The sequence below is a fragment of the Rattus norvegicus genome, chromosome 2 (genome assembly GCF_036323735.1).
Source record: "Rattus norvegicus strain BN/NHsdMcwi chromosome 2, GRCr8, whole genome shotgun sequence".
NCBI classification, from domain to species: domain Eukaryota; kingdom Metazoa; phylum Chordata; class Mammalia; order Rodentia; family Muridae; genus Rattus; species Rattus norvegicus.
In genome coordinates this window covers 42,020,466-42,037,575 of record NC_086020.1, presented here as the reverse complement: position 1 = coordinate 42,037,575, position 17,110 = coordinate 42,020,466, and the positions used below count along the sequence as shown (strand labels likewise).

The following is a 17,110-nucleotide window of genomic DNA, read 5'->3' as shown; positions in this document are numbered from 1 at the left end:
CTTTAATCTTCAGATTTCCTTTCTTCTGTTTATTTGAGAGCTTGCTTTGCTCTTCTCTGCTAGTTTCTTAAGATGTAATCTGAGGTTGATTTGTAGACATCTCCTCCTTATACAGGCACTGAGTGTTAGGAAATTTCCCCAGATATTGACTTATTAGCATGCAGTAAAACCTGTTCTGCTGTTCACACACTTTCATTTGGTTGAATTTCTCCTTTTCGTTTGTCTTTTGACCCCCAGTGTTCTGGTTTCAAGTGGCTGTGAGACAGTTTATCACAAGCTGGCGACTTAGCACTTCACTTTTCCACGGGTCTGAGTCTAGTGCCAAGGCTCTGGTAAAGTGTGTTTCCTTTACTCCTGGTACTGTCCAGCTCAAAGTGGCTCCAGATATAACTCCAGTTTCAGTGTTGACATCCATGTGATCTTCTCCTCAAATGTTATGTTTTCTCTTCTTTCCTTTTCAAAGATGTTTTCACTGGATTTAGGACCCATCCATGCAATCTGGGGGTTGTGTCAGGTTAAGATTTTCATTATTTATGCAACAGTCCTTTCCTAAGGAGGCCATATTCAAAAGTCCCAAATGTTAAGTCATAGATATATCTCCCTGAGGATCATAATTCAACCTACCACATGAGGGCTCTTTAAAATGCAATGCTTAAGGTCTACATTTGCAGGAAACTTCTCACATATCTTTGTTGTGCAACAAATTTCAACTTCAATTTTTACTCATATGAAATTCTGTTTTTCCTATCAATGCGAGAAATTATATTTATTTATTTATTTATTTTGGTTCTTTTTTTTGCGGAGCTGGGAACCGAACCCAGGGCCTTGCGCTTCCTAGGCAAGCGCACTACCACTGAGCTAAATCCCTAACCTGAGAAATTATATTTATGTTCTTAGCTTCCTGAGCTCTCTGCTTCCCCCAGCATTTGATATAATCTTGCATACAATTAGAGCTTCTCACAAAGTTTCATAAGGTACTGAGTGTTCCAAAAAGTTTTTTATGTTAAACATCAATTATAAGTTAGAGAACTGATAACTTCTTTTCTTCAAGTATCAGTTAGAAAACTCTAGAAACATTATGCTAATTACAGTTCCTGGGGAGTTACACATCATGGACTCAAATTTCTCTTTTATGGGCTTAATGTAGCTTGACACCTTACCTCGTGGGAGCTACAATATGGAAAAAGACATAAAATAATGGACTTGATGGGTTTCTATCACAGCAGGGCCTGCAGTCTTGTACCACGTTTCACACGGCAGCCCAACTGTCTCATCAGTTCTCCTCTGGGCTGTTGCTGCAGGTGAAGGAGGCAAATAAAGTCTATCAACAACCACCCATAGAAAAATAAAATTGCTGGTCAGGAGTAGGATTGTGGAAATCTCACAAACACCAAGCCAAGTTCCTTCCTGGAGCAAACTTGCCTTGTCTTTGGTTGTAGGAAATGAATGAATGGAGAACAGTCATATGTCAACACGATAGTACACAGCACTCATTACAATAGGAGTGCAATAAATGGAAAGGGGAAAGAAGATTCAACAAACTTTCACAGGCAAGCTATTTCGGTTTCAATTGTTATGCAAAGGAGCAGAATATCCCATTTGGGAACATGTCATTATTCTACGGGTATTCAGCATCTCTTTCAGACACCTTGCCAGTTAGGATTCAAGCCATCAATGAGACTATTACCAGCTCTCAAGGAAATTTGAGGATTTCATTGATGCCTCATGCACAAAATGATGAAAAAATAGATAACTCATATTTCTGCTGCTAGATGCTTCTGCTATGAGATGCCTCTCCATAACGAGATTATCTTTGGGGTCCGCAATTCCTGAAATAACGTCTTGCACAGGTATAAGGCTTTTGCTAGAATTTCTCCAAGACAACCTATGACAATAAGTTACCATTCCCATCTGTGCCATTGTTACAGCACATATGGAGACCAATTGCTAGAGGAGCCTCTTTCCTTAGTTCACGCCAAGGAGTTCCCTAATGAGCTTTCTCCATCATTGGGACATCAGGACACCAAGAATCTCCAATGTATTTCTCAACTTTCCTTGCCTAAAAGAACATCTAGTGGCTTGAAATGTAGCCTCGGGTCAGAAGTATACTGTTTTTAGTAAGTAGATGGCTAGTTTATTAAATAAACAGTGACTGGGAATGTTCAAAATGGGCACCTTATCTATCCTTTGGAATCATGACTATCAGCCTTATTTCACTGCCACCCAAGCATGTGGAATAACATGCTCTCCAACCTCATCAAAGATGGATCACAGTAAGACAGCCTTGAGAGTCCCTTTCAGGTCTGGCTGTCCAAACATTTAATTAGGTGTAGTTTCCTGCACACTTGATGCAAGGCCCCACCTTGCTTTCAGTGTTAATATCATCTATGACTGCACTTTGTCTCTTCTGAAATGAGGAGTAAGACACTGGAGAGGCAATCAGAGCTTGGCCTTTTTTTTTTAATACTACCTCGGTCTTCCATGACTGGCCACTCAACAGTTATTTCAATAACTTTGCTCGAGGAAACCTGAGTAGCATTCTCTCTAGTTTTCATAAGAATGTCTCTCTCAATTTGTGTGTGTCACGTTAGGTACTTTATGTCATTTAGTAGCAAGTAGGACTGTACTTGGCCGTCCCATAAATGTGCATCACCAAGAAGAATGGCAATGGCTCAAGTGTTCTTCCTGAAGAGCAGCCTTCTGAATGTGCAGAAGGGCAAGAGATGCCTGCTTAGCATTCAGATGATAAAACAGCAGTAGATAGGAGGAGTTCTATTTTATTTTTGAGAGCCCTGTTTATTTAGAAAAGGGAGAAGAAAGAATATTGGAGTCAGAGGACCAGGACACCAGCTGGTCATGAATTTGAAAAAGTTCAGGGATACATGGAAGGAGTTGAAGCGGAGAGAGGGAGGGAAATGAGGTACATACAGTGCTTGCATATAAAATTCTCAAAAAAGTTTTAAAAATGCATTTTAAAAAGTCGATAGGAAAGGAAACTGCAACTTCTACTGGCAGCTGGAGAATAAGAAAGTAGAGTTTAGGGAAACAAGGAGAAAGGACGGGGCAGTAAGTACCAGAGGAAGAGTCTTAAATAACTAATTAGGTGCATGTAGTGCTACTGTGGTGGGCAAAAATAGATAGACTTTACCTCACATTACCACCACTCAAATTCATGAAGTAAAGCGCTGCCCACGATTACCCAACCTCATCAAGAATGGATCATAGTAAGATAGCCTTAAGAATTCCTTTCCCTTCTATCTGTACAAATGTTGACAAGTGAATGACTCTTTTAAAGAGAAGCCAGCTTCTCCAATGCTGCTTTAAAAGTGGGTTCAGATGCACTCATCAGGACGTGAGATACAGGAAGCATGTTCTTTTATTTTATATACTTTTACAGTGCTCAGGCAAGAGGCACTGGGGATGTTCATTGTCTTTGATTAAATCCTTCAGAGAACTAGCCCATATCTGTGAGAATACTTTGACTGGAGTTTCCGGTAAACAGGGTGCCCACGTAACCCCTGATCACCATGAACTCAGACCACATCCAATCAGTTGTCACAATACCTCAGAAAATAGAGCTGTTTAGTGTGTGGTAGGAAGTGTTCAAGAAATTGGAGAACTACTCTGCCTCTTTGGTGACATGAGAAAGGTACGCCCACTCAAGGGGGAGCTATCTGGCTATATATTCCCATGACATATGACAAGCAATTTTTGATACCTAAGTGCTAGTACGTAAAGAACTAACTTTCCAAAGACCATCCGTGATGAAAAATGAAACCACTCTGAAGCTCTTCTCTTGCATTTGCTCCCTGAGGGCCCTCGTACTCCAAAGAAAGATGCTTGTTTGAAACTCCTCATAGATTCCCAGCTACAGTAAGATATACTCAGAACATCTACGCACGATATCTTTGCGGCACCCTCGGGATGATATGGTGTGGGCACGAGGTGTAATCCCTCACTGAGTATATTTGAAATCCCAGCCCATTATACTGACTGCCTCGGCAGCTATTTAAGCATGAGATAGTTTGCCCTCAGCTTTATCAATGTGCTTCATGGACCATCTGCTTCAGCTACATGATCACTTAAAAGGTAATGGAGTTTACAGCTGAGGTCAAGAAGAAGGATCCTACGCAGTCTTGAATATTGACTTGGTCTTAGGTAGGTAGGAATGAACAAAAATTGAACGTGGAACTGGAACAGAAGGTGACATTTTAACAAATACTTACTTTGAATTAGCAGAGTAGCTTACAGATATTTAGCATTTTTCCTCCCCACTAATAAGAAAAAATTTACGCACAGAAGGGTTAGACTCTTTAGAATACCAACAAAGCTTTCATAATCGAAAATCAAGTGGTAAACTGCCTCCAGCAGAGCACTGCCTTTGGCCTCAGCCACATGACACAACTATAAAGGCTCTGAGAGACGAGCAAAGGAGGGTCAGGCCGTCTGATAGCCACACCTGCCGGCGAGACAAGCTTTGTTTTTTCCCTCAAGCAAACATTTTAGCTGTGTCCCAAAAGTTGGTCTTAAGTGCCAGCTCTCTGTGCAAGGTGCTATTTTAGACACCACAGAATACTAAGAACCAGATTTATGGCCTCCAGAAACTTTATCTCTAAGAGGAAGTCTATCTGTAGCACAGAGTAAAATATTAACGTTGGGTGAGCAAATGCATTCTCTGATAGATAATGCAGTCTGTTCAGTTGTCTTTTGGGCTGAGAATCCCGGAGAGGAACTCCACCACATGGCGCTGTTGTGTAGAAGAGGCGCCCCCTGGAGGTCTCAGAGAACTACTACTTGCCTTCAGCACACAATTTCCTGTCTTTTCTACTACCCCAAGGCTCTATGAAGATAAAAACTGAAGTTCGTGGATATTCTGAGTTTCTAGCACTTAGTTTAAGGCATGTAGAAATGCGTCAGCAAACACAAAATTAAAAACAATAAATTTTCTAAAGCCAAGACAGAACACAATTTTTACACACATGTGTGCATGCACACACACACCCACACACCCACACACACAATTTTATATGTACATACAGTCATGTTTCTGAATATAAACATCCTATGCAGCTGAAATAGTATCTTCTTATAATATCTTACCTTCTCATCTCCACATCTTCAGTAGAATATTTTTTTTCTTACATTTTCTAAGTCATATCCTTTAAGTTTCTAAAATGTTTAGAAATGGCTAAGTTCTTAACTAAGTTGTTGTCTCTAGCCCTCATTGCACGTGAGAGCCTTTAATACTTTTGACTACTGCTATTGTATGACTTTGCTTTTATGTATAAAATTCTACACAAAAGTAACTATTTGACCCTAATAGCCCCTCTGTGATACCTCCGCCCTATCAGAGAGTATTCATCTACTTATTTAACAAGGATTTTTCTCTACTTTGAGCTTAATAAAATGTTTAAATACCATCATGCTTCCTGAGTCCATTGAAAGATTCCGAAAGAAGCATTTTCTTAGCCTTGCAGACTTGTGGCTTGTTCTAAACTGTACTGGATTTGCACACGATGGGCATGTAAGACTATACTAACGCCAGCCGGTCCATGTATTTTCTCCCTGAGGTCTTTCAGCATGGTTTTCCTCAGTGTCACATTCTTCCTGGATAATATCACCAAGTGTGTGCATTTCTGATTCTTCCTTAATATCTTATCTAACATCCAATACTTACAGTAAAAGGTTAAATGATCATTTAGTCTCAGCATGGTAGTCAGCATCTACCTTTGGCCTCAAAATCCGTTACATGCTTATTAGTCTCCCTTAGTGCTAGGTTGAAGATTTGTAGATTCGAATTGCGAATATTATTTTCTCCCCCAAGAAGTTTCTCTGTTCCTTTGCTTAGTCCTTCATATATCTACACATTCCAAAATAAGAGAAAATAAAACGAACAGGTTGTGATTTTAGCTCATGGATGAACACACAGTAAAAACTGACCTAGAAAGAGTGAACTGGGAACCCACACACAGAGGAAGAGTGACTCTGAGGAATTTTGTATATAACTGAGTAGTTTGTTTTATTGGGTGGTCCTCATGTGATTAGACATTTAACAACTGATCATCACTCAGTAAAGCTTGCTTTTAAAAGCTTAAGAACCACCCCCAGATATTTTACTGATGTCTTCTGAAGTTCGAAGAGTCTCATTCACAAACAATCATTTATATTTTCTCCGGAGAACATAGGCAGTTGTGTTCACTCCTGTGTCAGCCTCGTTTTAGCACTGACACTACGACTGTGATCACAAGTACCTGGGAGATTACAGTGTGATAAGGACGTTTTACTTTAGCACTTCATATTTACCACCCACGACATTTGAGCCTTACATTTCTGAGCATTCCTTCTACAGAACCACATTATAGGCTGTTGATTTCATCATAAACTATACCTGCTGACTCACCTAAGGGAAACCACAGAAGAAACATGTGGAATTATATTTGAATCAACACCTGCTCTGCCCACTAGTCTCTCCTCCCAGATCATATTGAAGACACCAGCACTCTGTTTTCAAGATTTAAAGAAGGTTCTTCTAAGTGCAGATCATTTGAGAGTCGGTCATCTTACTTTCGTGTCCCTTCCCAAAGTAGTTTAAAGGAAATAGATTAGGAAAACATCCTTAACATTTAAATCAGTGAGTTAGACACAAAATCCAGTATAGGCTGCTTCTGTTAGGCCTTGAAGACACAAAATCGCAACAACAAAAATGTCAGGCCTGGTATATCTAAATTAATGTATCTTAGGGAGCTCAAAATAAAGACAGCATTTTCCCCTAACCCGTGAAAGGTTCTAGCATACATTTCAACAATTTAAGTGACCCTTGACATTACTGAGGTCCCTTAATGTCAATCTCTTCTGACTTCTCCATTCCTGACTCATGATTTTCTCATCACGGTCCCAAAATGAAGAGTCTGTTTTGAAGGTTATTAGCTTTTCCCTATCCTTGTTGGGCAGATTTCTCTCTGCTAAAATAGCAATATAAAAAAATAATAACTCTTGCCTACCAATTACTGAGATCATTATAAGATCTTCTATTGGACCATCCTCTAGTTAAATGTTTAAAGCTTAATTAAAATGCAAATTAACAGTAGACAGTATTGCAATTACAGCAATGGTGGGATGGGGCTTAAGCCAGTTTTATCCAAGAGTGCAAATTTTTGGAACTGCAATTAAATGTGTAATTATTTGCATTTTTATAGAAATTTTCATGACCTCAAAAGGAATCAGGAAAACCCCAACTAAAACTGAGCCAGACAGATATATCCAGCCTGCCTTTTTTTTAAATCACTGTAGAGAGAGTCACAATTTTATTGACCATATTTCATCTCATGCTGTTGAATTGATTTTTCCTAAATTGCTAAAATTAGGTGGATTAATTATATACCAATGCTCCGAGTTCTTTCTAGGAAAGATGATGGTCATTTTATGACCTTTAGTAACTGACTAATAAGGAATCAAAATGTTTAGTTTGTAGAGAGGCAAATGCTAAATAGCAACATGATTAACATTTGCCTGTCTATGCATAAGAGTAGGAGCAGCATTCACTCATGGCCATATACAAAGTATGTGAATGCACAGCACATGTGACCCACCCTTTACTATGATAGCATGAAGGATTCACTTGAGAAACCAAAGATGATAAGACATAAGTTACAACAAGGCACAAGCTAATGGTCTCAAGAAGGCAGAAAGCCCAAAGAAGGAAATAAAATTAATATTCACCAAAATTTCAAAGTGAAATGCATAGTAGGAAATAGCCTGCAGGCATATTGACTCATCTCTATGAAATAAATTGTTCTTTAAAGTTACATGACATACTTAGGGGGAAAATATTAGTATATAACGAATGGTGGAGAAGTTTGTATACACAGAAAAAGCAAAAGAATAATGATTTTAAATGTTCTTTCCCTAATATATTTACTGTTTCTAAGAAATCAGGACAAGCAAAAACACAAACAGATGAATAGTAAATGCTCTAACAGCAAGACAGAGTTCTGAGTATTTCTGTAAGGACAGAATGTTCTATACTGCCTTGAAGGGAGGTGACTTAGTGTCCTTTTCTTGGTTTCTGTTGGTCCAAAGTACATCTTTAATGAGCAATGACCTAGGCATGGCTTCAGCATCTTGACATGGCCACAAACCATCTTGACATGGAGATTCAGAACTCATAATATTGCTTCTAGTTCTGGGCAGTCTCAGGAGGATGGAAAACAGGTTAACTAGTTGGCTTCTCTTCACCATAGTTTGAAAGCAACGACACAACAGGAATAAAACCAACTGTATCTCAGAGGTCCTGTGTCACACTATGAATAGTGTCTGTTATTAAGGAAACCCAGCTTCTACTTGTCAGTGGGTCTTTCTCTAATGTTTTTAACTTCTTGGTGTTGAACTCAAACACATTCTTATGTGATAAACATAAAAGCTACCAATTAGAATAAGATGCATCAGTAAAAAAGAGGTGATTCTAATCTGTACGAAAAATCCTAAATAAAATACACAAAAATAATGACAAAGGCAGGTACTGAGGAGATGAGCGTTTACATTTTAATCTCACTGGTTATTCAAAAATGCACAGTTAAACAATGAGATCCACTTATAAATAAGAAAGGTAAAATTATAATATGTATGTCTAACAAGCAAACAATAAGCCAAACAGTGGAAAGGTCTCTGACCTGTATTTTCACAGCTGGTGATCTATTTTAAGTAATTCCAACTTCAAATAAAAAAAAGGTTTGCATCCAGATGCCAACTAATTGATTATATGAAATACAGAGAAATTACTAACAGTGAAGAAATGGGGCATATATTATAGAGTCCTTTAATCACACAGAAAAGACTTTAAAATGAAAGACTAAGTGAAAAATCAGTATTTTACATTTTAGGTTACTTAATGTGTACATGTACGTTTGTGTACGTGTGTGTGTATGTGTGTGTGTGTATATGTGTGTGTTGTGTGTGTGTGTGTGCATGTGTGCCCATACACAAGTGCACTTGTTGATATCCACATTCTGTAATATGTTTAAGACAAGATTATTGCCTCATAAACAGAAGTTATTATTTAAAAATGTTATTATTTAAAAAGTTATTATTAAAAATGTTCATTATTTTTAATAATGCTATGCACAAGAACAAAATGTCTTAGTGCATTTATTAAGTTTGATGTATAATCCAAGGAAGCAATTCAGTGAGTAAAGAATCTGCCACACAAGCATGAGGGTCTGATCAGATTCCTTAGCACCCACGTAAAAGCTGGGCATGGGAACATATATCTATAACCCCAGATGGAAATGAAGATAAGCAGATCTCTGGGTCCCACTAGGCAATCAGTGTAGCTAAAATAGTGAGCTTCAGGTATAGTGAGAAACACTGCATCAGAGAGAGGGAGAGAGAGAGAGAGAGAGAGAGAGAGAGAGAGAGAGAGAGAGAGAGAGAGAGAGAATTAAGAAAGACATTCCAATGTTAATTTCTGACCTCTAAATGTGCCTAACACGAACAAGTGATTCCACACTAGTAGAATCAGCCAAGATGGCCACTAATGGATAAAGGGGAAAATCACACACACACACACACACACACACACACACACTCTTTGTCTCACACTATCTGAGGATTATGAATTCCAAATATGGTCTATACATGACTAAGTTAAGCCAATCTTCAGTGTAGACAGACCACTCATTTAAACATGGAAATTATACAACTTTCAAGGCATCATGTAACACATAGGACTTTGATAAACTAGGTGTGTTTGAAAACACACTGTTCTTCTGTATTTGTGGTTGATTTCTACTGATTAACTCTTAGACTGAAAGACGATGCAGTATGAGGAGAAACCACATATGAGAAACATGTTCTCTAAAACTCTATTAGGATTCTCTAGTAGAATGCTTTCATTCTTCCTTCCAATGTAAATTTATATAGAATGAATTTATAGGGGCCTTCGGGAAAGTTAATAACATTAAAATCCAAGTGTAATATCTTTCTCAAGTAACAAGTCTAAACACACTCAACAGCAACTTAATTCTATCAACTTTTAGAGTCAAGAAATCAATTTCAAAAAATTCTACAGTTTATAATTTATTCCAAAAAAAGCATAAGATGAGGAAACAATTAGTAATAGTTCTCCTTATTCCTAAACAAAATATACTACAGACTAGTTTGGCCAGTGAATAAGCAGAGGCCCAGTGGTCCTCACCTGTTATCTCAACAACTAGAAAAGTGAAAGCAGAAAGATTCTAAGCTCAAGACCAGACTGCACTACCCAGAGAGACTGTGTCTCAGAAACAAAAGACAAACAAACAACTAGAAAAGCAAAATGTTCAACAACATAAAACAACCAAAAATTCTTAATGTTTCTCAATTCTAATCATCTTGGAAATTGAACCAATTATAAGTTGACTACCCTGTGTTGTGACTTAGCCAGAAATGGAAGGGATCTTTGACATGTATGCAGAAGCAATCTACAGCATCCTTGTGATTGTTTGGTTCTTTTTTTTCCAGTTTTAGTATTCTTCCTCTTCATCATATTCATTTTGAAGACTATTAGTTCCCTTCTCTATTTCTTATCATACAAGATGATAGCTACTTTTTAAAGTATTCTTACTAAAGAGCTGACAGAGTCGACATAAACTATTACTTTAATAGTTTCTCTTGAAATATTAGACATACACATTTTATTGTATGATTATATTAGAAGTACATTAGTCCAGTACTTTGGATCACTAATGACATTAAAATCCAAATGTAAGTTAGCTCTAAAGGAAAGAAAAATTATTCAAATCAATCAGGAAGGAAGGAAGGAAAGAAGGAAGGAAGGAAAGAAAGAATGAGGGAGGGAAGGAAGGAAGGAAAGAATGAGAGAGGGAAGGATAGATACCAAACATGTACTCATTGCTTACTACTATAAAAACAAAATGTGACTGGCATTCAGTGACACATGATTCCTGTTACCTCTCTACAGTGAAAGTCAACCTTGGAAATAATCTAAGTTATATCAATGTACTTCTCTAAGAGACATTTTAAGGCCACACATATATTTTTAAATCTTCTTCAGTTATTTAAAAAAATTCTGTGTCTAACAGAGTTTTTATTAATCACATTTCCATTCATTGAGTTACTAATATTAACTCATGTTAGTACTTGAATAAGATGAACTCTTTCTACCACATAAAACAATTCTTCCCCTTCCTCTTCCTCTTCCTCTTCCTCTTCTGCTCTGCTTAGTCTTTTTGATAAGTTTATATGCAGAAAAGTACCAAAAGCCTAGTGTCACTGTTTTGACCAATGGACATACACAAATAGCTCATGACTGTACTATGATGTGGAATGTTTCCATGTTCTGTAATATGTTCTTTTCGTCAAGCTTTCTTCCCAAAAGCAATCATTTATTTTTCTTTTAATGTTTCATTATTTTTGTTTTGGAACTTTCTGGAGATGGAATCAGACAGGACATGTTAAGGCTTTTTCTTCATTCTTTAACCCATCATTATGCCTGTGACATTTATCCACATTGTCACATGAACCAGAGGTGCATTTCCATAGATTATATTACAGTATATAGGAGTGACGAATTCTGTTTACGTATAGTCTTGGTGATAAGTATGTGGGATTTTTCCAGTTAAGTGCACAGTAGCTCCATTTTCTTGTGAGCATTTTGTGTCATCTATCTTTAATGTTGGCCTTTCTGGTGTGTGCACAGTGCTCTCTTATTGTAGTTGTCAATGAAGTTCCCCAAAGAATAATGGTGTTGACATTCCTTACTGTGTTATCTGGACATCTGTGAGACACTTTATCTATTTTTACTGAAGTTGGTAGAGAGATCTTTTTCTTATTCTGTGTAGAATTCTTTGCTTAAAATTGACTCACTCCTTTGTCAGATGTACTTTGCAAATCTTGCAACTCCATCAGTGGCTTGCTTACTCATTTGCTTAGTCATGCCTATTAATGAGCAATCTAATTTGTGAGTCTATATGGTTATTTTCAAGATCCTGTTGAAAACATCTTGGCCTATCACTAATTTAAATGTGTGTATGTTCCCCATTTTCTTCTAGTCATATTTTAATTTTTAATTCAGTCTCTATTGTGAATTAATTTTCCCTTGTGATATGAACTTGGAGGTGAAGATTCAATTTTCCATATGTATATTAACTTATGCTCGTATCATTCACTAACTCAGCTTTCCATTACTTCATTTGATTACTTTGCCATCTTAAAAATTCAATTACTATATAATGTGTGGATATTTCTGGACTCTGTTTTCCTTTACCCATTTGTCTATTCATATGCCAAAAATTACCTGGCAGGATTTCCCCCAGCTGTTGTAAGAAAAAATGTCTCTAGACACTGCCTAATGTTCATATGGTTGAAATTGGCCTCATTTGAGAAGCACTAAGTTAGACTGAGCTTGATCAGACACAGACACAAAAGATTCTAGCTAACTTGATAGATCTCTAGGTGGTTCCCTGAGGTAAGGCATGTATTTTTACACTTCAGCTAGTTAATTCAACTATTGCGACCTTCCTGCCTATTGGGAGGGATGCCTGAACCTGGATCACTGTAGCAAAATTGTATAAACTTGGGAGCTCAGGGGCAGCAAGAGTTTATGTTGGGAGTTCTGGCGTATAAAATGGAACACAGTGGAGCAAATGTGCCTGTGGTGTGGGGAAGCATCTTTTGGGTACATGCACAGGAGTACGTAGCTGCTTCTTGAGATACAACTATTCCTAATTTTCTGAGAAACCATCAGGTTGATTTCCAAAGTGGCTGGACAAGTTTGTACTCCCACCAGCCGTGGAAGAGTGTTGCCCTTGATCCAGCATGTGCTGTCACTTGAGCTTTTTCATCTCAGCCATTCTGACACGTGTAAGATGGCGTCTCAGAGTTGTTCTGACCTGGATTTCTCTGATGATGAAGGATGGTGAACAATTCTTAGTGTTTCTCTGACATTAGTGATCCCTCCAGTGAGAATTCTGTCTCTGTACCCCATTTTTTTATTCACAGAGAGAGAGAGACAGAGAGAGAGAGAGAGAGATTCCATAAGCTCTGTGATTCTAGAGAACCTTGACTGATACCTTGACTAACATCCTGGATGTCTTTTCTCTTGGTTTATACAGTATAATGACAGATCTAAAGCGCAGATACCACTAATGTCCAGCTTGGTGAACCAATGAGTTTATTGGTTCTAATTAACAGGAGTAGAAATAAGTCAAATTTAATTTCATCACCAAAGTCCTTCCCAGCATGGATGAAGGCTTAAGAAACGTGGAATCCTAGAGTACAATGCATGGCTTTTAGGCAGCTCAACAGGTTGAAGAGTGTCCTTTCCAGATAGCCCAGTTCATCTGAGCCTTTTCCAGACAGCTCTACTGATATCTGCTTCTTCAGGGAAGCATGGCTTGATTGAGAATGTCTCTCAGAAACCATTAAGGCTTGTATAACTTTGGGGAGGGAGGAACCTAGTACATCTGATCAGTTTCAGTGACTTCCTAAAGCCCTTGTGTTGTTTACATTCTTAAGAGAGCATCACTAAATAATAGAATGTTTCCCTTCCCTTTAGGACAGTAGTTCTCAACCTGTGAATTACTATTCCTTTGAGAGTTACCCAAGACCACCAGAAAACATATATTTACATTATTATTCATAACAGTAGCAAAATTACAATCATAAAGGAGAAACTAATTTTATGATTGTGTGTCACCAAACATGAGGAGCTGTATTAAAGGGTCAATGCCTTAAAAAGTTTGAGAAGCACTGCTTTTGAATATGCAAAGTCCATTGAGTTTGCCTCCAAGATAGTACTTTTATCTTGGAGTAAGTTGATATACAACAAATACAAATTTGACTTTTATATGATAATGATGTTCTAATGTAGATTGTTTGTAGCAAACGTACCACTGAAATGGGAAACAGAGAGTATAAGAATTTGTACATGTGAGAGGACATAAGTGTAGAAACTCCATACTTTCCACCATTTTTAATCTACCCTAGAAATTCTAGAACAAAAATGTATTAAATACAAATAAATGACCCAGGAAGGTACATATAACAAATAAGATAATTTATTAACTCATGACCATTGTTGTTGCTCAAATATTACCATGTGTTGTTTTCCTGCTCAACCTTATCCTTTCTTTCTTTTTTAAAACTTTTTTATTAGATATATTTCTTTACTTACATTTCAAATGGTATTCCCTTTCCCAGTTTCCTGTTCATAGGCCTGCATCCTTACCCTCTCCCCCATACGGGTGTTCCCCCTCCACCTCCCTTACCCCCCACACACACTCCCCTGCACTAGGGGTCCAACTGTGGCAGGACCAAGGGCTTCTCCTTCCACTGGTGCCCCAACAAGGCTATCCTCTGCTACATATACAGTTGGAGCCCTGGGTCAGTCCTTGTATAGTCTTTCAGTAGTGGTTTAGTCCCTGGAATCTCTGGTTGGTTGGCATTGTTGTTCTTCTGGGGTTGCAAGCCCCTTCAGCTCTTTCAATCCTTCCTCTAATTCCCCTAAACGGGGTCCTGTTCTCAGTTCTGTGGCTTGCTGCTAGCATTGACCTCTGTATTGGACATGCTCTGGATGTGTCTCTCAGGAGAGATCTATATCTGTACCCCATTTTTAATTGAGTTATTTGGTTTGTTGGTATTTAAATACTTGAGAACTCAGGTGTCCCTCAATTATAGAATAGATGAAAAATGTGGTACATTTACACAATGGAATACTATTCAGCTACTAAAATCAATGACATGAAATTTGCAGGCAAATGAATGGAACTAGAAAATGTCTTCCTGAATGAGGTAACCCAGAAGCAGAAAGATTCACATACTATATACTCATTTATAAGTGGACATTAGCCATAAAGTATAGGATAACCATGCTACAATCCACGGGCCAAAAGAAATTAAGTAACAGGAGGATCTTAGGGAGGATGCTTGAATCTCACTCAGAAAAGGGAAATAAAAAAAGGCATAGGAAGTGGATGGAGGGAGGGATCTGGGTGGGGGAGGGGATAGGGAGGCAAACAGGGTTGGGAATCAGGTGAGGGGTGAAAGGATTGAGAGAGAGAAGAGAAATTTGGGGGGAGCGCATCTCTAGGACAAGCCAGAGACCTAGAACAGGGGAGACTCCTGAGAGAATGTGGATGTGACCCTCGCTGAGAAACCTAGCAGCAGGAACATGGAGCCTGAAGTGGTTATCTCCTGTAGCCAGACAGGACTCTCATTGTAGGGAGGAGGACACAAACCCACCCATAAAACCTTTGACCCAAAATTTGCCCTTCCTACAAGAATATGCAAAGTCCATTGAGTTTGCCTCCAAGATAGCCCCTTCCTACAAGATGTACAGGGATAAAGATAGACAGATTAAGGAAATGCCAAACAATGACTGGCCCAAATTAAGACCTATCCCATGGGAGAGAACCAACCCCTGTCACTATTGATATTCTGCTATGTTTGCATAACATAACTGTCTTCTGAGAGGCTTCCTTGAGCAGCTGATGAAACAGATGCAAAAGGCCCACAGCCAAACATTATACTGAGCTCATGGAGTCTTATGCAAGAGTTCAGGAAAGGACTTCTTCTGGGGGAGGCAGAGGGGTCAAGCACACAACAAGAAGACCCATAGAGCCAACTCAATTGATCCCATGGAGGCTCACAGAGACTGAACCACCAACAAGAGAGCACATATGGACTGGACCTAGGCCCCCTATACATATGTAGTAGATGTGCAACGTGGTCTTATGTGGGTCCCCTAACAATTGGAGCAAAGTCTATCTCTGACTCAGACTCTGTTGCCTGACATTGGATCACTTTCCCCTAGCTGGACTGTGGGAGAGGATGTGCTTCATAGCAAGTGCAGATTGGGTACCAAGGGGTGAGGTGGGGACTGGGAGAAGAGGAAGGAGGGAGGCTGTGATCAGGATGTAAAGTGAATAAATAAATTAATCCATTAAAAATTAAAAGTGTTTATTCCCTTAAGGATGATATGATATGTAAGGGTGTAAAGCTAACCCATGGAGGTAAGTGAAAAAAAAATACAGAGCAATCTGGGGAAAGGTAATACAGGCCCATGGCAATGTTGCCATGTGTCAATTCTGAACTGATCTAACTGTGGAGTCCACTGGACACAGAATCAATATGAAGTTGTACCCCTCATGGATTTAAACAATGAAAAGTAAATAAATAAAAATAGATATGATTTTATAAAAAAAACATCCTGAGCTAATCTAACAAAAATTACAAGTATTAGACCCAATTAGTAAAATTAGAGATGAAAAGGGAGATATCTGTTAAAACAGATATCAATGAAATCCAGAAAATCACTAGCATATACCTTAAAAACGTACATTTCATTAAACTAAAACATCTGAAAGAATTTGGTTAAATGTCTATAATCATATGATGTAGAAAAACTAGACTAAGATTTGTAAACAATTTAAGCATAGCTATAACAAACAAGGAAATTGTAGCAGAAATATAAATAATTCTCCAAACTTACAAAAGGCCAGACTTTGACAGTTCAACTGCTGAATTCTACCAGTCCTGAAAAGAAATGACATCAATGCACTGCTAACTGCTCCACCAAAGAAGAAAGGTAGGGATACTACCAAACGCTTTTAGACAAAGTCAATGTCACCAATTCCCAAAGAATGTAAAGACACAACATAGAAAATTGTAAATTAATCTCCCTGATAAACACAGACAGAGATATTCTCAATAAAATATTTATAGCCAGAATTCAAGATCACACCAAATGTCCTTATGTCCTTCACTCTGATTAACTTGTCTTTATTCCAGAGATGCAAGGAGTGTTCAACTTATGTAAACCAATAAATGTAATCTACTACATAAATATACCTAATGGCGGGGAGGTGGGAAGGAGTGGGTTGGGGGAGCACCCTCATAGAAGCAGCAGGTTTCTGGAGAAGAATCTGGGAAAGGGAATAGCATTTGAAATGCAAATAAGAAATCCAATAAAAGAAAAAAATGTAAAAAAGAAAGAAAGGAAGGAAGGAAGGAAGGAAGGAAGGAAGGAAGGAAGGAAGAAAGAAAGAAAGAGAGACAGAAAGAAAGAGAGACAGAAAGAGAGTCACACAATCATCTCAACAGATGCAGAAAAACC

At 38.2% G+C, this 17,110-nt stretch overlaps 1 protein-coding gene and 1 long non-coding RNA gene across 6 annotated transcripts in view; one reads left to right on the top strand and one right to left on the bottom strand.

Moving 5' to 3' along the window:
• The window catches only part of Pde4d (phosphodiesterase 4D), a 1,514,231-nt gene that overhangs the window by 1,224,992 nt on the left and 272,129 nt on the right, over positions 1 to 17,110 (bottom strand). Inside the window, exon 1 of one of the 5 annotated variants that reach the window (XM_063281300.1) lies at positions 5,678 to 6,012. The exons of the other annotated variants lie outside the window; for them this stretch is intronic. The gene's annotated coding sequence lies outside the window, so the exon portion shown is untranslated. Of the gene's footprint in view, positions 1 to 5,677; positions 6,013 to 17,110 lie in introns of those variants that run through there. 5 annotated transcript variants of the gene reach the window in all.
• LOC120101083 (uncharacterized) overlaps positions 16,493 to 17,110 on the top strand; it is a 31,128-nt gene continuing 30,510 nt past the window's right edge. The window contains exon 1 of the long non-coding RNA XR_010063747.1: positions 16,493 to 16,582. This is a non-coding gene — a long non-coding RNA (uncharacterized LOC120101083). The remainder of the gene's footprint in view (positions 16,583 to 17,110) is intronic.